General features: G+C 41.6%; 1 protein-coding gene across 5 annotated transcripts in view; it reads right to left on the reverse strand.

Annotated features, from left to right (window-relative positions):
• PTPN3 (protein tyrosine phosphatase non-receptor type 3) overlaps positions 1 to 22,570 on the reverse strand; it is a 723,876-nt gene that overhangs the window by 56,298 nt on the left and 645,008 nt on the right. The gene's annotated exons all lie outside the window — the stretch shown is intronic.

Raw genomic sequence — 22,570 nt, forward strand, 5'->3', positions numbered from 1 at the left:
ATCATATACATTTTTTACAATTTCCCAAACACCAATAAAATATTTCAAAAAAGCACATATATCAAATAATACCCAATAACTAAAACTAATACATGGGAGGCCTTGATTTCCAGTTACCCTGATATTGTTGAGGATTAGGAGGTTATCTCTCTCTCACACATACACATTCATGCTCTTATACCCACCATAACCTCTTGCTCTCACAGACACTGACACACTCTCAGGCTCTAAAATACTCTCTCCCCCTCCACACACACACTCTTACTCCCCTGGATTTTTTCATACACTCTCTCACTCTCACTGGCTCCCTCACATACACACCCAGGCAAGCTCCCAATCATTCTCACACACACACACACACACACTGACTCCCAGGCAGGCACGGATTCATTTTCACACCACACCCTCCCCATTCCCCAGGCATGCACATATTCATTCTCACATTCACAGACCCCCAGGCAGGCACCAATTCATTCTCACACACACATACACCACACACAGGCAGGCACCTATTCTCATACATACAAACCCCAAGAAGACACCCATTCATTCTCATATACAGACATCCTCAGGCAGGAACCCATGCATTCACACACATACACCCCAGGCAGACTCCCATTCATACACATGCACACACTAAAGGCAGACCCTCCTCTCTTTCTTTTGCCAGCAACCTCGGAGCCTCTCTCATTCCCCTGCTGCCACTGTCACTACTGCCGCGTGGCTATTGGAGAGGTGCTGATTGCTGCTACTGGCACTGAAGGCCATTCTGCTGCCTCCTCTGTGCAGGCCCCGTGGGCTTCCACTTCCTCCATGCTGATCTCGTACATTGTGAGATCCGCATAGAGAAAGTGCTACTCTTGCACATTCCCAAAGATTACATGTGCCAATCAGTAAAAAGTAATTTTTTTTTTTACATTTGCTGACTGATCTTAGTTTTCTAATCGATTGGTCACAGGCTTTTTTTTTTCCACCTTCCCTTTCTTATTTTTTTGCCAATTCCTTTTATATTGTCTTTTTTTCTATTTCTTTTCTCTCCATCTATTTTCTTCCCTCAAACACACAGTCAGGTTCTCATTCTCACATGCTTTCTCTCTCTCTCACACACACACACACACGCACAGGCTTTCACTCTCACATGCTCTCTCATACAATCATTCATACACACAGTCTCTCACTGGCACATGCTGTCTGACACACACACACACACAGGCTCGCTCTCACTCCCACATGCTGTCTTGCTCAAGCACATGCTCTCACACACACACACACAGAGGCTCTCACATGCTGTCTGCAAACATTCAGGTCCTCACTCCCACACACAAGTCTCTCAACTCACTCACACACAATCTCTCAACTCATCTCATACACGCACACATTCACACTCTACAGGCCCTCAGCTTCTCTCTCACCTTTGGGCCTCTTCTTCATGGGTCGCCGCAGGATGGGCTCTGCAGCGGCACTGATCTTCTCAGGCCGCCCGCAATGTAGGATCTGCGGCAGCAGCCCTCCTCCTCTTCTCAACCCGCTGCGACTTGGGATTCACAGCGGCCCGTAAGCACTGCTCCTCTTCTGCACGTGGCTGATGCTCTTCCTCCTTCCTGCCCCTGCGGTTCCGGCAACATTTTTCTACTGGGGCCAAACGGGCAGGAAGGAGGAGGAGCACCTGCAGGTTTAAACGCGACCATTTGCTTTGGGCCGACGGCCCAGCCGATCTTCCTGCTGTGTGTATCCGGCACACAGCACAGCAGTAGTTCACTGCTCAGTCGCCAGTGGGATGAGGCCCACTGGCGGCCGCATGAGCCTTCATGTCGGCCATCAGTCCCCCCCCCCCCCCGCATGGCCTTGCTCCCAGTGGCATTGGCTCCCCCTGACCTCCCCTCGGTATACCACTGCTTGGCGCCCCCTAATGCTCAGCGCCCTAGGTGCTTCCACCGGCCCTGTGTTTATGCCATGCCATTTTGAATTTCCTTGTTGTGTTTGTCTTCACTACCTCCTCCAGAAGGGCATTCCAGATAACCACCACCCCTCTCCGTGAAGAAATATTTCCTGATGGTGGATCTGAGTCATCCCCTCTGGAGTTTCATTTCATGACCCCTAGTTCTATTGCTTGCTTTGCAGTGGAAAGCAAGCAGTAGACAATTCTTTTCATATTTTCTGGTAGGGGCATGCATGGTTCTCTCATATTGGGGTGGGCAGACTGTGTCACTAGAAAAGAGATTTGGGGTTGATCTTAACACACTTTTACTTGTTGCAAGTTCTGCATCTGACCTTGTGATTCTGAATAATGTTAATGTTGCTTCATTAAATCTCTGGAGCTTCCATGCTGGTATTGAGAGCTGGCACAATCTGTCACGGCTGACTGAGGATATTGGCAGTCAAGCCATATGTGGAGAAACCAGTAGTCCAGTGTTCTGGGCAAGGATCTGCCCACAGTGACTGGGGTCAAGTTGTACTTCCAAGTGTACCATGCCCAGAAACCAAGAGTTCCCAAAATGAGTAGAAGCAAGAGATCATGGGGCAAGGGTTACCGGTGCACACAGGAGTCAAATTTAGTAGCCAAGGTTCCAGGAACAGGGAAGGACAATAGTTCTAGAAGCAAATCTTCCAAGAGCAGGCAAGACAAACCAATTGGAAAGATTACTTCACAAGAACTGTTTGTACTTGCAAATGCTTCAGACTCAGCTGGGCTTAAAGAAGGGTATCAATCAACATTCCATCCCTAAACTAACCAATCTTCTTTTCTCAGGGTGTGGTCTAAACATGTCTGCCAACAGTTATTATGTTGCTGGGTCTATCTTCTGTGTGGTTTTGCTGGCTTTGTCTTTTGTACTGTCTTCCACCTTGCATTTCAACAGTTCTAGTTCCGGCATTTATCCAGAAATGTGAATTCACATGATATAGCAACAGAGAAATGTGTGGCCAACAATAGCTTCAGCTGTTCCTTGTGGCAACAAACAAATAAGGTGATCAAATGCTGTTTATTCGGCTACTCCAAAGGCCAATCTTAAACATAAGTATACAGCTGTGTTTCACTGGGGAGGCTGCGTTGGGGGGGGACGGAGGATGAAGAAGGGTATGCACCTTAAATCTGTATGAGAAAGGAAGAACTGATGTTAGAATCATGTTATAATTGAGAGCAGCGGCTTCTACATAAACCGCATTGCAAGGAGTTCAAAACTGGATTGCAAGACAAATGTTCTGAGATTATGGAGCACAAATCTCATATACAGCCCAACAGAACAATATCTAAAAATGTTGAAAGAAGGGCAATTACTGAAACTAAATTCCAGAAGCAAATGGTATACAGAAGAGTAAGAGTAAACCAAAAAATTAGAAACTTAAAAGTTACATACCATTTTAACAAAGATTATGCTCTCTTAACAGCATATATCATCTTTCAAATGGCGTATTTGGAAAGCTCTAGGAAGTGAGATTCGGTACATAATAAATTAAAAAAACATGCCAAAAAAAAAAAAAAAGCTCTAACCAATGAGTGAGGTCACATGACCAGATGTGAGCAATCAAAAGGCAGAAACAGACAGCAAATCCAGAGAAGGAGGGAACAGGGCATGGACCAAGCATAACAAAGCAATGCCATCCCAACTGAGGAATGCTAAGTTACTGTAATAACAACATGACAAATGTCAGAAGATCACAGCAGCTAAGAGATCACTCATAAAGCGAAGTACTGAACTGCTATAAACACAAGAATGCTGTAAAATATTAACCATAAGAGAGAAAGTGTACAAGGAGCAGCACTGTGAACTTATATCAACCGCAATCTCTTATTTCTTCCACCACCTGTAGAAGACTCTGATTGCTAAACTTGTGTCCTCTCATACAATAGCTGGATCCGTCAAGTTTGTAATACAATTAAATACCCTTGGTCTGCTCTCCCATTCTATTTTTCAGGATTCTTCTAGATTTGCATTCCGCAGAAATAGAAAAATTACAAGACTTCCTGGTCTCATCTGAGCTACATCCTTCCCTGACCTGGCTCAGCATGGACATTCTCTATATGGCCAATGTTCTGCTTGTACTCATTCCCTTTCACTATCTGTATTTACCTGTGTACTGGCAAACAGTACCCCATTAAAGACATCACAAATTGCTCAAGAAAGGGAGTTGTCTACATTATACTGTGCTCTTGCCCATGTCTGTATGTAGGCAAAACTTCATACCTTTTGAAAACCAGAATCTTTGAACATCATGCTTGCTTGCGAGCTGCCTGTAAGGAAGCCCATCTCATTGGCCACTGGCAAGAAAAATTGTATAATCTTCGGGATTTTAATTTTTTTTTTTTGCCATCAAACAGGTCCATCTACCAAGCAGAGCAGGTGATTTTTCCTCCCTATTGGTTTGGTAGGAGCAGAGGGGGATTTTCGAGTTTCTGTCATTTCCATTTGACATGAACCACAAAATTGAATGGCAGGTTTTTCTTTAGTTCCCTTTCAGTGCTTCTCCAGTGTAATTTTTACAATTGCGGTCTCCTGTATGTGTTCACAATGCTGTTCCTTGTTTGTACAATTTCTTTTTTGTTTAACGTTTTACAGCATTCCTGTGATTAGGAACATTTCAGCGCTTCCCTTTATGAGTGACCCGCTTTGTTAGTTAACTGCCATGATCTTTCTGACATTTGTAATGTTATTACAGTACCTTAGCACTCCCCGGTTGTGATGGCATTCCATTGTTATGATTAAAAAGTCATGGGATAGGAGGCGATGTCCTTTCGTGGATTACAAACTGGTTAAAAGACAGGAAACAGAGAGTAGGATTAAAAGGTCAATTTTCTGAGTGGAAAAGGGTAAACAGTGGAGTGCCTCAGGGATCTGTACTTGGATCGGTGCTTTTCAATATATTTATAAATGATCTGGAAAGGAATACAACGAGTGAGGTTATCAAATTTGCAGACGATACAAAACTATTCAGAGCAGTTAAATCACAAGCGGATTGTGATTCATTACAGGAGGACCTTGCAAGACTGGAAGATTGGGCATCCAAACGGCAGATTAAATTTAATGTGGACGTGCAAGGTGTTGCACATAGGGAAAAATAACCCTTGCTGTTACATGAAAAAGATCTAGGCATCAAAGTGGATAATACTTTAAAAAGTGGATAACACATTGAAATAGTCGGCTCAGTATACTGCAGCAGTCAAAAAAGCGAACAGAATGTTAGGAATTATTAGGAAGGGAATGGTTAATAAAATGGAAAATGTCATAATGCCTCTATCGCTCCATGGTGAGACCGCACCTTAAATAGTGTACAATTCTGGTCGCCGCATTTCAAAAAAGATATAGTTGCGATGTAGAAGGTTCAGAGAAGGGGAACCAAAATGATAAAGGGGATGGAACAGCTTCCCTATGAGGAAAGGCTGAAGAAGTTAGGGCTGTTCAGCTTGGAGAAGAGACAGCTGAGGGGGGATATGATAGAGATCTTTAAGATCATGAGAGGTCTTGAATGAGTAGATGTGAATTGGTTATTTACACTTTGGGATAATAGAAGGACTAGGGGGCATTCCATGAAGTTAGCAAGCAGCACATTTAAGACTAATCGGAGAAAATTCTTTTTCACTCAACGCACAATTAAGCTATGGAATTTGTTGCCAGAGGATGTGGTTAGTGCAGTTAGTGTAGCTGGGTTCAAAAAAGGTTTGGATAAGTTCTTGGAGGAGAAGTCCATTAACTGCTATTAATCAAGTTTACTTAGGGGCAGATTTTATAAATCTGCGCACACGTGTACTTTTGTTCGCGCACCAGGCGCGAACAAGAGTACGCGAGATTTCAATAGATACGCGCGTAGCCATTAAAATCCGGGGTCGGCGTGCGCAAGGCTGCCCAAAATCGGCAGCCTGTGCGCGCCAAGCCGCGCAGCCTGCCTCCGTTCCCTTCCCTTCCCCTACCTAACCCACCCCCCTGGCCCTATCTAAACCCCTCCCCTACCTTTGTCGGCAAAGTTACGCCTGCTTCCAGCAGGCGTAACTTTGCGCGTGCCGGGCCAGCTGCCGCGCTCCATGTTCCGGTCCGGGGGCTGGTCCGGAGGCTGCAGCCACTCCCCCGGAATGCCCCCGGGCCGAAACCACGCCCGTGGCACCGCCCCCGAAACGCCGCGTCACTCGCATCACGCCCCCGAAACACTGCGTCACTCGTGGCACGCCCCGACACGCCCCCCTGACATGCCCCTCCATGCAAGCCCCGGGACTTACACGCAAAATAGGCTCGGTGCGCGCAGAGGGGGTTTGGGGTAGGTTTTCTATAGTAGCATCATAACCAATAGTTTCTATTTAATTCCAGCACTATCCTCAAATGTGTAAAATGCTTTGACAATAAACTCTAGTTTTAGATTTGCTTTCAATTTATTCAGAATATATGTGATTCATGAGGAAAGGAAATGTCAACTCTACTTCTAACTATCCAGGGATCTATATTCAAATCCTGAAGCTTATCCCAAGCTTTCTTGAATTTTATTTTTCTGTTATTATTTTGGCCTCCACCACCTTCAACTGGAATGGTATTTACCAAACTTTCTGTGATGAAATGTATTCTAAGATTACTCCTGAATATACTCTATTCCCTCTGAGCATCACAGCATGAGCTCTTAATGTAGTCATTCCTTTCCACTTAAATATGCTTGCATATTAGAAACATAGAAATGACGGCAGAAGAAGACCAAATGGCCCATCGAGTCTGCCCAGCAAGCTACGCACTTAATCCATTTTTTTTCCCTTTTTCTCTCTCCCACCTGTTACTATTGGCTTCCAACGCCTATCACATGACTACATATGTTCGTAAGTTTTTATTTTTTATCTCTATTATATGCTAGGGAAAGAACCTGTATAGCAGAATGAGTTGAAACATGGAGTTAGTTTCTGAGTGCATTACTCTTTGAACAAAGCAGATGTTTGTAGCTGTTTATACAGAGATCTGATATAAAAGATGAGATAAGCTTCCCTCTTATCTTATTGCTTTAGAAATTATAGAGCATTTATACCTTTAAAGTATTTGAATATATCACTTCTCCAGCCTTCCACCAGGGTACACATTTTTCAGTCCTCAAGTCTCTTTTCATAGGACTTTTGCTGCAGATCCTGGCACACTTTGGTAGTTCTAATCTGGATGACTTTTCTTCTATCTAGGTCCTTTTGGAGGTCTCACCAATGATTAATCCGGACAAATTATTGCCTTCTTTTTCTACTGCCACACCTCTATGTACTCCCTAATTCATCTGGTTCTAGCCACTACAACTTTGAGATCATAGAGATGTTCATCTACTACATGATGGTAGATCGAAGAGGAGTGTTAAGTAAATATGCAATTCAAACTTACAGCAGGCTATATTTGAGGATAAAATAATTTCTTATATACAGATAGTTTGGAAATTTAACTTCTTGCAAAGGATGATAGAATTGAGCTTCATTTATTATTTGGATATTCATTTGACATGTTAGTTCTATGTACCTCACAAGTATTTGTACCTCACAAATTACATATCCTGAAAAGAATAAAGCCACTTTTCCATGCGCATGACTTTAGATCAATCCTGCAAGCAATAATCTTCTCCAAACTAGATTATTGCAATTCTCTTCTACTAGGCCTCCCAGCTTCCTACACCAAGCCTCTACAAATGGTACAGAACACAGCAGCCAGAATCCTCACAAACTCCAGGAAAATCGACCACATCTCCCCCATCCTCAAAGACCTTCATTGGTTACCGATCCACTTCAGAATTATGTATAAAACCATCATGATTATCTACAAGAACATCCATCAACACACTCAACTGGACCTACAAATCCCTTTTAAAAAACACACATCAGACAGACCCATCAGGGAACACTACAAAGAATCACTACAGGTTCCACATGCCAAAACCTACCATCATAAATCCTACAGCTCAAGAGCTCTCTCATCAGCAGGTCCAATCCTTTGGAACTCCATCCCACCGGACTTAAGACAAGAACCATGCGCTCCAACTTTTAGGAAAAGACTAAAAACTTGGCTTTTTAAAAAAGCTTTCCCAGATCTGGATTAAATTCCCCACTCATCATCAGCATAAACACAAAAGTTAGGAACTGTAAAAAAAAAAAAAAAAAAAAAAAAAAAATCCCACTAACTTCATACGCAGTCACAGCAACATTTTATTATACTTCACAACAATATCTTATCTAATCATTTTGCTACACATCTACATTTTATAATATTATACATATTTATTAATTGATACAGCTGGTTAAAATGCTTATAGTCGTTCTACAATTCTTCCCCTTTCATATCCAAGTTATTTTTCCATGTTTTTTGTAACTTTCTCACATCCAAAATATTGTTATAATATTTGTTAAGTTTCATACTATATTTGTTCTTGTATTGGGAAATGTTCTTTACTTTGTTACTCTCTGCCTTTACTCACATTGTTAATTGTAAACCGGGTTGATGTGATTCCTATCATGAAACTCGGTATAATAAAAATAACAAATAAATAAATAAATAAGTATTTATGACTGCAAATGAACAGAAAGTCAATTTCAGTGGAGGGAATAAGGAAAGCCTTGGGGACTAAAAGGGAGCGAGTGGCATGATGACAATTAAATGGCATGAATGTGACAGAACACATCTGGGGACAAGAGAGCATATAGAATGAAAAGTGTGGTTTATGTTAAACGGAAAATGTATTATTTAAAGGACCACTCTAAACTATTTCACATTTATCATGTTTAAGTTGCTAAATGGTTACCTTTGATACGGTTGGCAGAAATGAAACTGCCTGTAATTTGCTGCTTGAATGGGCATATACTAATGGTTTGAAGTGAATTCTGTAACACTGACACCTTTAATGGAGGCCCAAAGAATGGCCAAACTATTCTGAGATTATATCTGTGGTGGCCATTCAGAGAATATCTCAGCACTGGGATTTTTTTCCCCCAACTGTTCTACTATCAAGCTGGTATTTGCTCTTCATGATCAAAAGGGGCCATGATGAATTAGCTTGCATGGGGCTCCTTTTCCTCCTGAGAGTAAAGAATGGGCAGCTATTCATACCCAGTCTGAGTCTCCCACTCCACCCAAAGTTCCCACTCACCTCTCCAATTCTCAAGTCTTGACTCTCCCCAATCCCTAGGACCCAACTGGCTCCCCCCACCAAAATCCCTAAGTCTCCAATTCTCCTCCAATGGTTGAATCCCCACGTCTCAATTCCACACTCCCTACTCCCCACAGAGTCCCATTCTTCTCTCCCTCCCAACCAGAGCTTGCACCTCTCTCCTTCACCTCCTTCCCTCTGTGCCTCAGCAAAACTGCAGCTCTTCCCATTCTGCACAGTTCAATGATTAGCTATTTGAACCATGTGGGCTCTCTGTATCTACAGTGCTTGGTGTGATTCAAACAGCTGTTCATTAACTGTATGGGAGGGAGAGGAATGCCACCAGTGCTGGAGGCGTTACCTTCATGAGGGGGGGGGGGGGAGCAGCAAAAGCAAAAATAGGGGCAGGGCTATCAAGGCGGCATGAGGCCATCATCCCAGTTCCCCCTCCCCTCCATTAAGAATGGCCATAAACATGGCTACTCAATGACAAGAGCACATACAAGTCTAGTAAAGTGGGAATGGGGGAAGGTAAATTTTTATTGGGGTATGGGATTGTGCAGGATTGTATATACTATGTTTGTATCAATTAGTGCATTTTGTGAAGGGTGGGGATATGAGGGAGGGGGTATGTGGGTTTTGAGTGTACGCCACCTAGTGAGTAATCGATTTAGGCAATATATCAAGTAAAACCAAATAAATTTATTTCATTTTAAAAATGAAGCACAGAGTACCTGTTTGATTCTTTTTTTTAGAAAACCTGTGAAGGAGGATCTTGCTGCAGCAAAAGAAATCTGGATCTCTAGTGGCCTAAGATTAGTAATTAAACATGGGAGTGATCTGTAACGAGTGGCAGTTACAACCCTAAAAGACACATAAGCTCCTGGCTCTCAGGGAACGAGTCGGATCTCTGGAGGCTAGAGTAGCAAACTTGGAGGAGCTGAGGCAGACAGAGAGGTACATTGATGAGACCTTCAGGGGCATAATAGCCAAGTCCCAAATCCAGTCTGGCAGCCCCAGTGCTGCCTTGGATCAGAAAGGTCTCCCAATAGGAGAACATCACCCTGGTGTAGCAAGAAATGATCCTGTAGGAAGGACCTGCTCTCCAGGTAATGCATTGTCCTCTCGCACTGAGGACAAGTCTCCCAGGGCTACTGCCCAGGAGGGAAGGGTTAGGCTGGCCATCATGGTTGCTGATTCAATTATTGGAAATGTAGATAGTGGGTGGCTGGAGGGCATGAGGATCGCATGGTAACTTGCCTGCCTGATGAGAAGGTGGCAGACCTCACGCGTCACCTAGATAGGATTTTAGACAGTGCTGGGGAGTAGCCGGTTGTCGTGGTACATGTGGGCACCACCGACATAGGAAAATATGGGAGAGAGGCTCTGGAAGCCAAATTTAGGATTTAAGGTAGGAAGCTGAAATCCAGAACTTCCAGGGTGGCATTCTCTGAAATGCTTCCTGTTCCACGTGCAGGTCCCCAGAGGTAGGCAGAGCTCCAGAGTTTCAATGCATGGCTGAGACAATGGTGCAGGGAAGAGGGATTCAGTTTTGTAAGGAACTAGGGACACTTTTGGGGAAGGGGATACTTTTCTGAAACAATGGGCTCCACCTTAACCAGAGTGGAACCAAGCTGCTGGCACTAACTTTCAAAAAGGAGTTAGAGCAGCTTTTAAACTAGAACAAGGGGGAAAGCCGACAGTCACTCAGCAGTGCATGGTTCGGAGAAATGTATCCTTGAAGGATATTAATGAAACAGGAGAGTTAGGGCATCCCAACAGAGAGGTTCCAATAAAAGCAAACGTAGTCCCATGTGCCTATATGTAAAAAAAATCACCGAAGCTAATGATTTCCAAATTATCCCTAACAACTGAAAAGCAGGCTGTTAATACAAACAAAAACACACTTTGAAATGTCTGTATGCCAATGCCAGACGTCTAATAAGTAAGATGGGAGAGTTAGAGTGTATAGGAGAAAATGACGAGATTGTCATAATTGGCATCACAGAGACTTGGTGGGAGGAGGATAACCTATATCAGGGTACAAATTTTATCGCAGTGATAGGGAGGATCAACTTGGTGGAGGTGTGACACTTTATATCCAGGAGGGTATAGAGTCCAACAGGGTAAAGATCATACAAGAGATTAAATGCTCAGTAGAATCTATATGGGAAGAAATCCCATGTGTGTTGGGTATGAGTATAGTGATAGGAGTATACTACCGTCCAGATAGATGATGAAATGCTAAGAGAAATCAGGGAAGCAAACCAATTTGGCAGTGCAATAATAATGGGAAATTTCAGTTACCCCAATATTGACTGGGTAAATGTAACATCAGGACTTGCTAGAGACATTAAGTTCATGGATGTATTAAATGACTGCTTCATGGAGCAATTGGTTCAGGAACCAACAAGAGAGGGAGCTAGTTTAGATTGAATTCTTAGTGGAACACAGGATTTGGTGGGAGAGGTAATGATGGTGGGGCCACTTGGCAACAGTGATCATAACTTGATCAAATTTAAACTAGTAATTGGAAGGGGGACAATAAGTAAATCTACAGCTCTAACACTAAACTTTCAAAGGGAAACTTTGATAAAATGAGGAAAACAGTTAGAAAAAACTGAAAGGTGCAGCTGCAAAGGTTAAAAATGTTCAACAGGCATGGACATTGTTTAAAAATTAAGGCAAAATGATTACTGTCATGGCTAAAAGATGGGGTAAAAGAGGCTATTTTAGCCAAAAAAACATCCTTAAAAAATTGGAAGAAGGATCCATCTGAAGAAAATAGGATAAAACATAAGCATTGTCAAGTTAAGTGTAAAACATTGATAAGACAGGCGAAGAGAATTTGAAATGAAGTTGGCCACAGAGGCAAAAACTCATAAGAACTTTAAAAAATATATCCAAAGCAAGAAACCTGTGAGGGAGTTGGCTGGACCATAAGATGACCGAGGAGTTAAATGGGGCTCTTAGGGAAGATAAGGCCATTGCTTCCGTGTTTACTAATGAAGATGTTGGGGAGATACCAGTTCTGGGGATGATTTTCAGGTGTGATGAGTCAGACGAACTGAATGAAATCACTGTGAACCTGGAAGATGTAGTAGGCCAGATTGACAAAATAAAGAGTAGCAAATTACCTGGACCGGATGGTATGATTCCTAGGGTACTGAAGTAACTCAAAAAAAGTTCTGATATATTAGTTAAAAAATTTGTAATCTATCATTAAAATCATCCATTATACCTGAAGACTGGAGGGTGGACAATGTAACCCCAATATTTAAAAAGGGCTCCAGGGGCGATCTGGGTAATTATAGACCTGTAAGCCTGACTTCAGTGCCAGGAAAAATAGTGGAAACTATTCTCAAGATCAAAATCATAAAGCATATAGAAAGACATGGTTTAATGGAACACAGTCAACATGGATTTACCCAAGGGAAGTCTTGCTTAACAAATCTGCTTCATTTTTTTTGAAGGGGTTAATAAACATGTGGATAAAGGTGAACTGGTAGATGTAGTGTATTTGGATTTTCAGAAGGCATTTGACAAAGTCCCTCATGAGAGGCTTCTAAGAAAACTAAAAGTCATGGAATAGGAGGCGATGTCCTTTCGTGGATGACAAACTGGTTAAAAGACAGGAAACAGAGAGTAGGATTAAATGGTCAATTTTCTCAGTGGAAAAAGGTAAACAGTGGAGTGCCTCAGGGATCTGTACTTGGACTGGTGCTTTTCAATATACATATATAAATGATCTGAAAATGAATATGCCGAGTGAGGTTATCAAATTTGCGGATGATACAAAATTATTCGGAGTAGTTAAATCACAAAAGGATTGAGATACATTACAGGAGGACCTTGAAAGATTGGAAGATTGGGCATCCAAAATGGCAGATGAAATTTAATGGGACGAGTGCAAGGTGTTGCATATAGGGAAAAATAACTCTTGCTGTAGTTACACGATGTTAGGTTCCATATTAGGAGCTACCACCCAGGAAAAAGATCTAGGCATCATAGTGGATAATACTTTAAAATCGTTGGGTCAGTGTGCTGCAGCAGTCAAAAAAGCAAACAATGTTAGGAATTATTAGAAGGGAATGGTTAATAAAACAGAAAATGTCAATGTCTCTGTATCGCTCCATGGTGAGACTGCACCTTGAATACTGTGTACAGTTCTGGTCGCCACATTTCAAAAAAGATATAGTTGCGATGGAGAAGATACAGAGAAGGGCAACCAAAATGATAAAGGGGATGGAACAGCTCCCCTATGAGGAAAGACTGAAGAGATTATGGCTGTTCAGCTTGGAGAAGAGACGGCTCAGGGGGGATATGATAGAGGTCTTTAAGATCATGAAAGGTAAGAACATAAGAAAATGCCATACTGGGTCAGACCAAGGGTCCATCAAGCCCAGCATCCTGTTTCCAACAGTGGCCAATCCAGGCCATAAGAACCTGGCAAGTACCCAAAAACTAAGTCTATTCCATGTTACCATTGCTAATGGCAGTGGCTATTCTCTAAGTGAACTTAATAGCAGGTAATGGACTTCTCCTCCAAGAAAGTATCCAATCCTTTTTTAAACACAGCTATACTAACTGCACTAACCACATCCTCTGGCAACAAATTCCAGTGTTTAATTGTGCGTTGAGTAAAAAAGAACTTTCTCTGATTAGTTTTAAATGTGCCCCATGCTAACTTCATGGAGTGCCCCCTAGTCTTTCTACTATCCGAAAAAGTAAATAACCCATCCACATCTACCCGTTCTAGCCCTCTCATGATTTTAAACATCTCTATCATATCCCCCCTCAGTTGTCTCTTCTCCAAGCTGAAAAGTCCTAACCTCTTTAGTCTTTCCTCATAGGGGAGCTGTTCCATTCCCCTTATCATTTTGTAGCCCTTCTCTGTACCTACTCCATCGCAATTATATCTTTTTTGAGATGCGGAGACCAGAATTGTACACAGTATTCAAGGTGCGGTCTCACCATGGAGCGATACAGAGGCATTATGACATTTTCCATTTTATTCACCATTCCCTTTCTAATAATTCCCAACATTCAGTTTGCTTTTTTGACTGTCGCAGCACAATGAACCGATGATTTCAATGTGTTATGCACTATGACACCTAGATCTCTTTCTTGGGTTGTAGCACCTAATATAGAACCCAACATTGTGTAATTACAGCATGGGTTATTTTTCCCTATATGCATCACCTTGCATTTATCCACATTAAATTTCATCTGCCATTTGGATGCCCAATTTTCCAGTCTCACAAGGTCTTCCTGCAATTTATCACAATCTACTTGTGATTTAACTACTCTGAACAATTTTGTGTCATCTGCAAATTTGATTATATCACTCGTCGTATTTCCTTCCAGATCATTTATAAATATATTGAAAAGTAAGGGCCCTAATACAGATCCCTGAGGCACTCCACTGCCCACTCCCTTCCACTGAGAAAATTGTCCATTTAATCCTACTCTCTGGTTCCTGTCTTTTAGCCAGTTTGCAATCCACGAAAGGACATCGCCACCTATCCCATGACTTTTTACGTTTCCTAGAAGCCTCTCATGAGGAACTTTGTCAAATGCCTTCTGAAAATCCAAGTATACTATATCTACCGGTTCACCTTTATCCACATGTGTATTAACTCCTTCAAAAAAGTGAAGCAGATTTGTGAGGCAAGACTTGCCCTGGGTAAAGCCATGCTGACTTTGTTCCTTTAAACCATGTCTTTCTATATGTTCTGTGATTTTGATGTTTAGAACACTTTCCACTATTTTTCCTGGCACTGAAGTCAGGCTAACTGGTCTGTAGTTTCCTGGATCGCCCCTGGATCCCTTTTTAAATCTTGGGGTTACATTTGCTATCCTCCAGTTTTCAGGTACAATGGATGATTTTAATGATAGGTTACAAATTTTTACTAATAGGTCTAAAATTTCATTTTTTAGTTCCTTCAGAACTCTGGGGTGTCTTGAATGAGTAGATGTGAATCGGTTATTTACACTTTCAAATAATTGAAGGACTAGGGTGCATTCCATGAAGTTATCAAGTAGCACATTTAAGACTAATCGGATAAAATTATTTTTCACTCAATGCACAATTAAGCTCTGGAATTTGTTGCCAGAGGATGTGGTTAGTGCAGTTAGTGTAGCTGGGTTCAAAAAAGGCTTGGATAAGTTCTTGGAGAAGTCTATTAACTGCTATTTATCAAGTTTACTTAGGGAAAAGCCGCTGCTATTAATTGCATCAGTAGCATGGGATCTTCTTGGTGTTTGGGTAATTGCCAGGTTCTTGTGGCCTGGTTTGGCCTCTATTGGAAATAGGATGCTGGGCTTGATGGACCCTTGGTCTGATCCAGCATGGCAATTTCTTATGTTCTTATGTAGGAAAGGGGAGTGGGTGTTAGGTTTTATATGGGAAATTTTATGCTTATTTACCCAAAATGGACAAATTGTTACTGGATATGCCATTTTAGTCTTTATTTAATATGTAACTATGTAAGGTCCTAACTTATACATGGTACTGGAAAAACAGTTTGTGACAAGGACATAAAAAGAAAATTTGTTCTACTTTCAACTTATTGCCGCCACTATTGCTTTTTTATAGAGAGCTTTTTACAGAAAGTTTAACTCACCTTAAAGAGACTATAATTTTAGGGTCCATTTGTTCCTCTGATTATAACTAGAATGAGATTGAAATGAAATGAGACTGTTGCCTACTTGTGATTACAAAACCTTGAAGTTGCTGCCAATTAACATATGAAACTTTGATAATAAGAAAGAATTTATTTTTTAATTCATTTATAGTCGTCCTTTCAATGACAACTTTGGAATGCTGACCACTTAGTCATCATGAAAGGGCTAATTCAATTTGCAGAGTTCACATTGGACTGATGGTAGGTTGTAAATATGCAGATAAGGCATATAAGAGACTCCATTACAGCACACAAGCCAAGAATACAAAGTATCACTGAAAGTACTGGTGAGATAGTAAAATCCAAGAGTATTTAACTGAAAGAACACATGAAATGCTTGGAGAAAACTATATATTGTCCCAGCATTTAGTCACATACTGAGAAACAAGTGAAGATTAATTTTCCTATCAGAACCGCAATGTAGCAAATTAGGGATATCAACAGATTTGGAACACAATCTACCCTTATATCATTCAGGAATAATATGGGGGTCTCTATAGAAAGAATTAGTATGCACATTGGAAAGCAAGGCTCTCTGAAAGATGACATTCTATTTGAATGTTACAACTGGGGTGATATAAAGTCAAGGTGAAATCAGTCACCAAATTGAAACAAAAGGTTACGTTAAGTTTCAGGGTACACAGCCAGAGGAATATTAAAAAAGAAAATTAATTCCCTCATTAACCAACTCAGGATACAGACCTCCTTCAGTGTTAGCACTGTACTTAGGACTATCCCCAATTATAAATGAGAAGTTTCCAAATCAGTAAGGCATTGCTATACATCAAAAAATGATCCAGATTAGTAAAATATCTGTTACACTCAGAGGCGTGGACCCTTGGTCCGGCGATGTCCGTTAGGCCACCGTCGGTAGGCGAGGCCAATTCTCGGAGTTGCTGATAGGGTTGAGGGAGATCTGGATGCAGGCGCCTCCTGCCGGTCGTGTTCTCCAGATAGCTGGTGCCTCCAGCGGGTCGAGAAAGCAGTTGCTGACGCCTTCAGCAGGTCGAAGAACCAGAACCAAGGATACCTAGGTAGCTCAGCCAGGAACCAAGAGCCAGAGAGTACTGCAGACAGTCCAAGAATCAAGAATCGGAGAGTTCCGCAGCCAGTCCAGGGATCCGAGAGCCAGAGAGTTCCGCAGCCAGTCCAGCGGTCGAGAGCCAGAGAATTCCGCAGCCAGTCCAGAGGGTCAGGAGTCAGAGAGTACCGCAGCCAGTCCAGGGGTCGAGATCCAGAAGAAACAGCAGCCAGTCCAGGAATCAAGCATGGAGGAGACAAACAGGAACCACGAACAGGAACAAACTCAGGAGCCAAGAAGCCAAGGCAAGGTCTGAAGGCTCAGACCTTGCCTTAAATAGTCCCCAGCAGGTTGGAGATAGCAAGAAGGAACCAACCTACTTCCTGTAGGTGTTCCTTTAAAACCCAGGCCATAGCTGCCCGCGCGGCCCTAGAAGACATCAGGGGGCAGAGCTTAGCCGTGCGGGGAAAGACGCCATGGCCATCTTGGGGCAGCAGCGGCTGCTGCTGCTGAGGGAACCCCTGACGCCGGCCTCAGCGTCGGCAGTCAGTCCGGGTGCTGGGGTAAGTGACCGGTCCCGGTCGCGGCTTGCTGCGGCCGGTAGTCATAACAGTATCAGACATTTTGCTAGTATAATTTGTGTGCAAAAGCATTCACTCCAATACCAGACAAAGATATGTCTGCATGTACCTTCTGCTAGTAAGTTATTAACATTATTTATTTAAAATATTTATAATTCACCCCATCTACCATAAAAAACCTAACATAACCTTCACAACAATATACATAAAACTCAGCACACAAAAATACATTAAAAACCACTAATATATTTAATAAAAACAAAGACAATATAGCAATCCAATAATTAAAACATATAAATCTATTTACATCAACTAACATCTGTTGAAACAAGTATGTTTTTGAGCTTCCTAAATTGCAACAGTGAAAACTGTTTTCAGTTCCTATGGTACAGCATTCCTACAGCACTGGTCCAGCTACCCCTTATAACCTCTCTCTTGACTCAGCCAAACGAATCTGCCTAATCAAAGGTATCTCCAATAAACGCTGAGATGCAGATCTTAAAGAGCTCTAAGGCCTATAAATTTTCAAAAGTGCATTGTGACATTTGCAGCCAATCCATGGATAGTTTTATAGAGAATCACGATTAACAAATTTAACACTCCAGAAAATTGACAGCTAGTGAAGCTTATTCAGAAATAGTGAGATACGATTTTGAATGTGTGCAACTATATTTTGCACAATCTGCAATACCTAAACATGGAGTAAGGCAACTCAACATATAAGGCATTTGTAGTACTCTAAATCAGATGTTACCAAAGCAAGCATTACGGTTTTCAAATCATATTTTGACAAAAATGGTTTTAAATGACAAATCATGTGCAGTTTGTAAAAAGCAGATCGTACACTTTGAATTTGTAATTGAAACAAAGTAGTATCAAGTGTAAAACCCAAATTGTGCCCTTAGATGATGTAATCTTCACGTTGCTGAAGAATAGGTAAACTGGAATCTCCATTGAAGTAATGCGAGCTAGATACAGAATCTCTGTATTTTTTATATTCATGGATAGTCTATTGTCTTTCATCCAACTAGAGATAGCATCAAGGCAATCTCTTATTGTGAATAAAATTTCTGACCTGTCAGACGACCTTGGCACAAAGAAGTGAATATCATCAATGCAGATTCTGCATCCAACTCACAAATTAGCAAGCAATTGACAGATGGGAAATATGTAAATATTGAATAGGGAAATTTAGATAAATGTGGACTACCCATGACTTCACTTTGAGATTGGTTTGATAAGAAAGAAATAAACCATGCAAGTACCTATATTTTTAAATGCTGAATTAAAATTGAGTGATTTAGGGTAACAAATGTTAAAGAAATGTCTATTAAAACTGGAAACAAAAAGGATTTACCATTATCAAAACCTCCACTAAACACCTCAACTGTAGATAACAGTTTCAGTACTGTGGGCTGCTTGAAACCCAAATTGAAAATCATTGAAAAGACCTTGTTTGTCAATAAATAAATGAAGCTGCTTTAAAACCATCTTTTCAATAACCTTAGCTATGAAAGGCAAGGAGAAAATAGGACAATAATTGTTAAAATCAGAATTGGACAGAGACTTCCTTAAAAGCATCCAGAAGGTAACTAGAATTTAAATTCTTACTCCACTGCTGTAATTAATGTTTTAAGGGATTATATTAGCACATTTTTAGCCTTGGTTGTTACTCATTCTAAAGGACAAAAAAAAGTCTAATGAAAGGATCACCTCAGGAAGTTTAATCTTCATTGCAAGATGGATAATATTGAACATGCAGCTGGGTAATAAAGCCAACCTGATCAGGGTGGATTAACAGAGAAAGGATCTGCTCCAGGTATAATTGAAAGATCTTATCTATTATCTTCATATCCGCATTAATAAGTGAGATAGGCCTGTAGGCATCACAGTCCAGAGGACTGTGTATAATTCTAGTCGCCGCATCTCAAAAAGATATAGTTGCGATGGAGAAGGTACAGAGGGCAACCAAAATGATAAAGGGGATGGAACAGCTTCCCTATGAGGAAAGGCTGAAGAGGTTAGGGCTGTTCAGCTTGGAGAAGAGACAGCTGAGGGGGGGGGGGGGATATGATAGAGGTCTTTAAGATCATGAGAGGTCTTGAACGAGTAGATGGGAATCGGTTATTTACACTTTCGAATAATGAAAGGACTAGAGGGCATTCCATGAAGTTAGCAAGTAGCACATTTAAGACTAATCGGAGAAAATTCTTTTTCACTCAATGCACAATAAAGCTCTGGAATTTGTTGCCAGAGGATGTTGTTAGTGCAGTTAGTGTAGCTGGGTTCAAAAAAGGTTTGGATAAGTTCTTGGAGGAGAAGTCCATTAACGGCTATTAATTACATTTACTTAGGGAATAGCCACTGCTATTAATTGTATCAGTGGCATGGGATCTTCTTAGTGTTTGGGTAATTGCCAAGTTCTTGTGGCCTGGTTTGGCCTCTGTTGGAAACAGGATGCTGGGCTTGATGGACCCTTGGTCTGACCCAGCATGGCAATTTCTTATGTTCTTATGATCTTTATTTTGTTTATAGATTCATGTGATCACTGCATCCTGCAGATGCCCTGTTGGAGCATGAGGTGTATCCCAAAAATTAAACAGTTTGCATAAAAGAGGAACAAATATATCCTGGAAAGGTTTATAATCCATCGGATTCCGGGCTCTTCTGTAAGACCAATGATTTAATCGCATGCAGGACCTCTAGCATTGTGATTAGAGCCACTAGGTGTTCTGTAGCCTCCTCAGATATTTGAGGCAAGTGAATTATATCATGCAAAATCAGTGGCCAAACCAGGCTCTTGATACAGTGACTTAAAATGGTCTTTAAACATCTCTATAATCTGTTTGCCCTTATCATGCTAATTAAGACTGACAACCTACCAATTTTAAACAATCTAGCTAACAGGGGGCTTGGCTTATTATCTTTTTCAGAATATTTTTGCCTACTGTACCACAAGGTCTTCTCTTTCTGCAATCCCTGCCATTCAGCTAATTTATCCCTAACCAATGGCAAATGTTTTAAATGTTTTAGCCCAAACTATTTAATTTATGTTACTTTTCAAGTCTTTTATATGCTCCAATGAATTCCTCTGCTTTTCAAGATGTTACTTATTCTTATAATTGGTAAAAAAAAATTATTCTACCCTGAAGAACCACTTTCAAGGTCTCCCATCACAAACAAGGATCATATTCCAATGCTAGGTAATGCATCTGGAAGTCGCTCACTGCCTCTTTAATCATATGAGAAAAAGGTTTATTCTTAAGAGTAGAAAGAGTAAGATGCCATCTACTGCTCATTCTATTACTGTGTAATATAGCTAATGTAAGTGCAATAGCATGATGGTCAGATAAAGTCATTATGGGGCTAATGTAAAAAAATCCCGCACTAAAAACAGTGCCAAATGTTAACACTGATTTTTAGTAACGCACGCGTTAAAAACCAGCAGCCCTGCTCGATGCTATAAACTAATGGGGTCAAACTGGTGGTAGAAATCCATGGTAACCCCAAAATGCATTCAAAAACCAGCGTTAAAACAGACAGGCACAAAACCACTGTAAAAAACAGCAGTAAAAATCAGTGTTAATAGGGGAAATGCTGCAGAGTTACCTATTGGTAGAGAAAAGTGACCTAGGCTGACCTGTGGAGGGATTGGTGGTGCCCAGATTACCATCTGTTTTCTTGGACACACTACCCTCACATGGAAATAAAAGGCAGCCTCTTCCATGGCCATTTTGTCAAAGTTAGTACTAGGCGAGCTCTGGACTAGGTGTTGGAGGTTTTCATGGTGTAGAAGTGGTGGCTGTTCTTGGTAATTTACAATTGTTGAGTGGTGTATTTTGTGCTGCTTCTTTTCCATTGCTGTTTCCCATCCTTTAGTTCTCAGTCTGTCCCCTTGAGTGAATCTTTTGAGTGCAAAGATTGTTCCTCTGTGACAGTCTGTCCACTTTTGTGTTTAGGCTTCTGACAGTGTGGAGTAGGTTTTCATGGCTATGAATGGAGTGTGACAGAGGGGGTGCGAATTGGGGAGTGGATGAGTGGTGCATGAGTTGGTTGCATATGGCCAAGGAAGGGAGAAAGGGTGAGAGAACGAGGCATACGTGAGGTAGTAGGGGAAGTTTTTTTTTTTAGGGGGGGTAGAAAAGAAAGCAGGTGGAGGTGTCACAGCAGGGGGAGAGGGAGGGAAGCAGGTAGTGAGAGTTGTACTCAGGGAGGTTGGGACCCGCCACAGTCATCACCAGGGAATGACAAGCAGGAGGGAACCAGCAACCAGCAGCTGGAGGAGAAGTGTCATCAACGCATTGTATGCTTCATGGAGCAAGAGAGGGCCCTTCTGGTATAGTGGGTCTATGAGAAGCACAGTGCAGCCTTCAGGTAGACGACTTCCTTGAAGATCAAGAGGAAGATCTGGGAGAGTATCACCAAGGATACCAGAGGTCTGTCAGTGACTACCTGGATGGTGGACCAGCTGAACCATCAATGGAGGGATACCAGAGTGGCTGTTAAGGCCAAGCTGGCACAGATAGAGAGGTCCAAGTGTCAGACCATGCCTCCATGGGCTAGGGATTCCCAAACAAGTGTGGGAAACTCTGGACAAATGATGCAGGGCCTGTCCTAAAATGGAGTCACACAAAAGGAGGAGGAGCCTGGTCAGTCATTACAAATATTTTATTAAAATCACAGTAAAATTCATATTAAAATTATCAAAAAAAAGTGGATGGCAGGTGTTTTTCTCTTGGCATTCATCTTATACCAAAGCAGACGTAATCCATGTTTGACAGAGAAAAGCTCAGAGAAGCACCTACACCCGCAACATAATGTACTAAAATGGGCACTGGAAATGTACTTTAACTTTTACTCTTGCCCTGATCCAGGCGTTAAATCTCCCATGTTAAAAAACAAGTGTAAGATGTCATCCCACTAACACTACTCTTTACATTGCCCTGTAATAGCTAATATCCTCTTTTACATGTGATTTGTATGGACCTGCGTGAAGCATACCACTAGTTTCTAAGTACAGGTTTTTTCAAAGCTTAAACCCATATTACATGCCTTAGTAAGGTTAGTACCAAAAATCTTGTGCTAAAACTGGAGTAAAAACCTGTGGTAGGCTTGGTGCAGCTTATTACATCGGCCCGATGTCATAGTCAACCATTTTATCCATAACAGCCTGGCTACAGAGAAAGAAATCTATCCTGATATAT

The sequence above is a fragment of the Rhinatrema bivittatum genome, chromosome 2 (assembly GCF_901001135.1).
Source record: "Rhinatrema bivittatum chromosome 2, aRhiBiv1.1, whole genome shotgun sequence".
NCBI lineage: Eukaryota > Metazoa > Chordata > Amphibia > Gymnophiona > Rhinatrematidae > Rhinatrema > Rhinatrema bivittatum.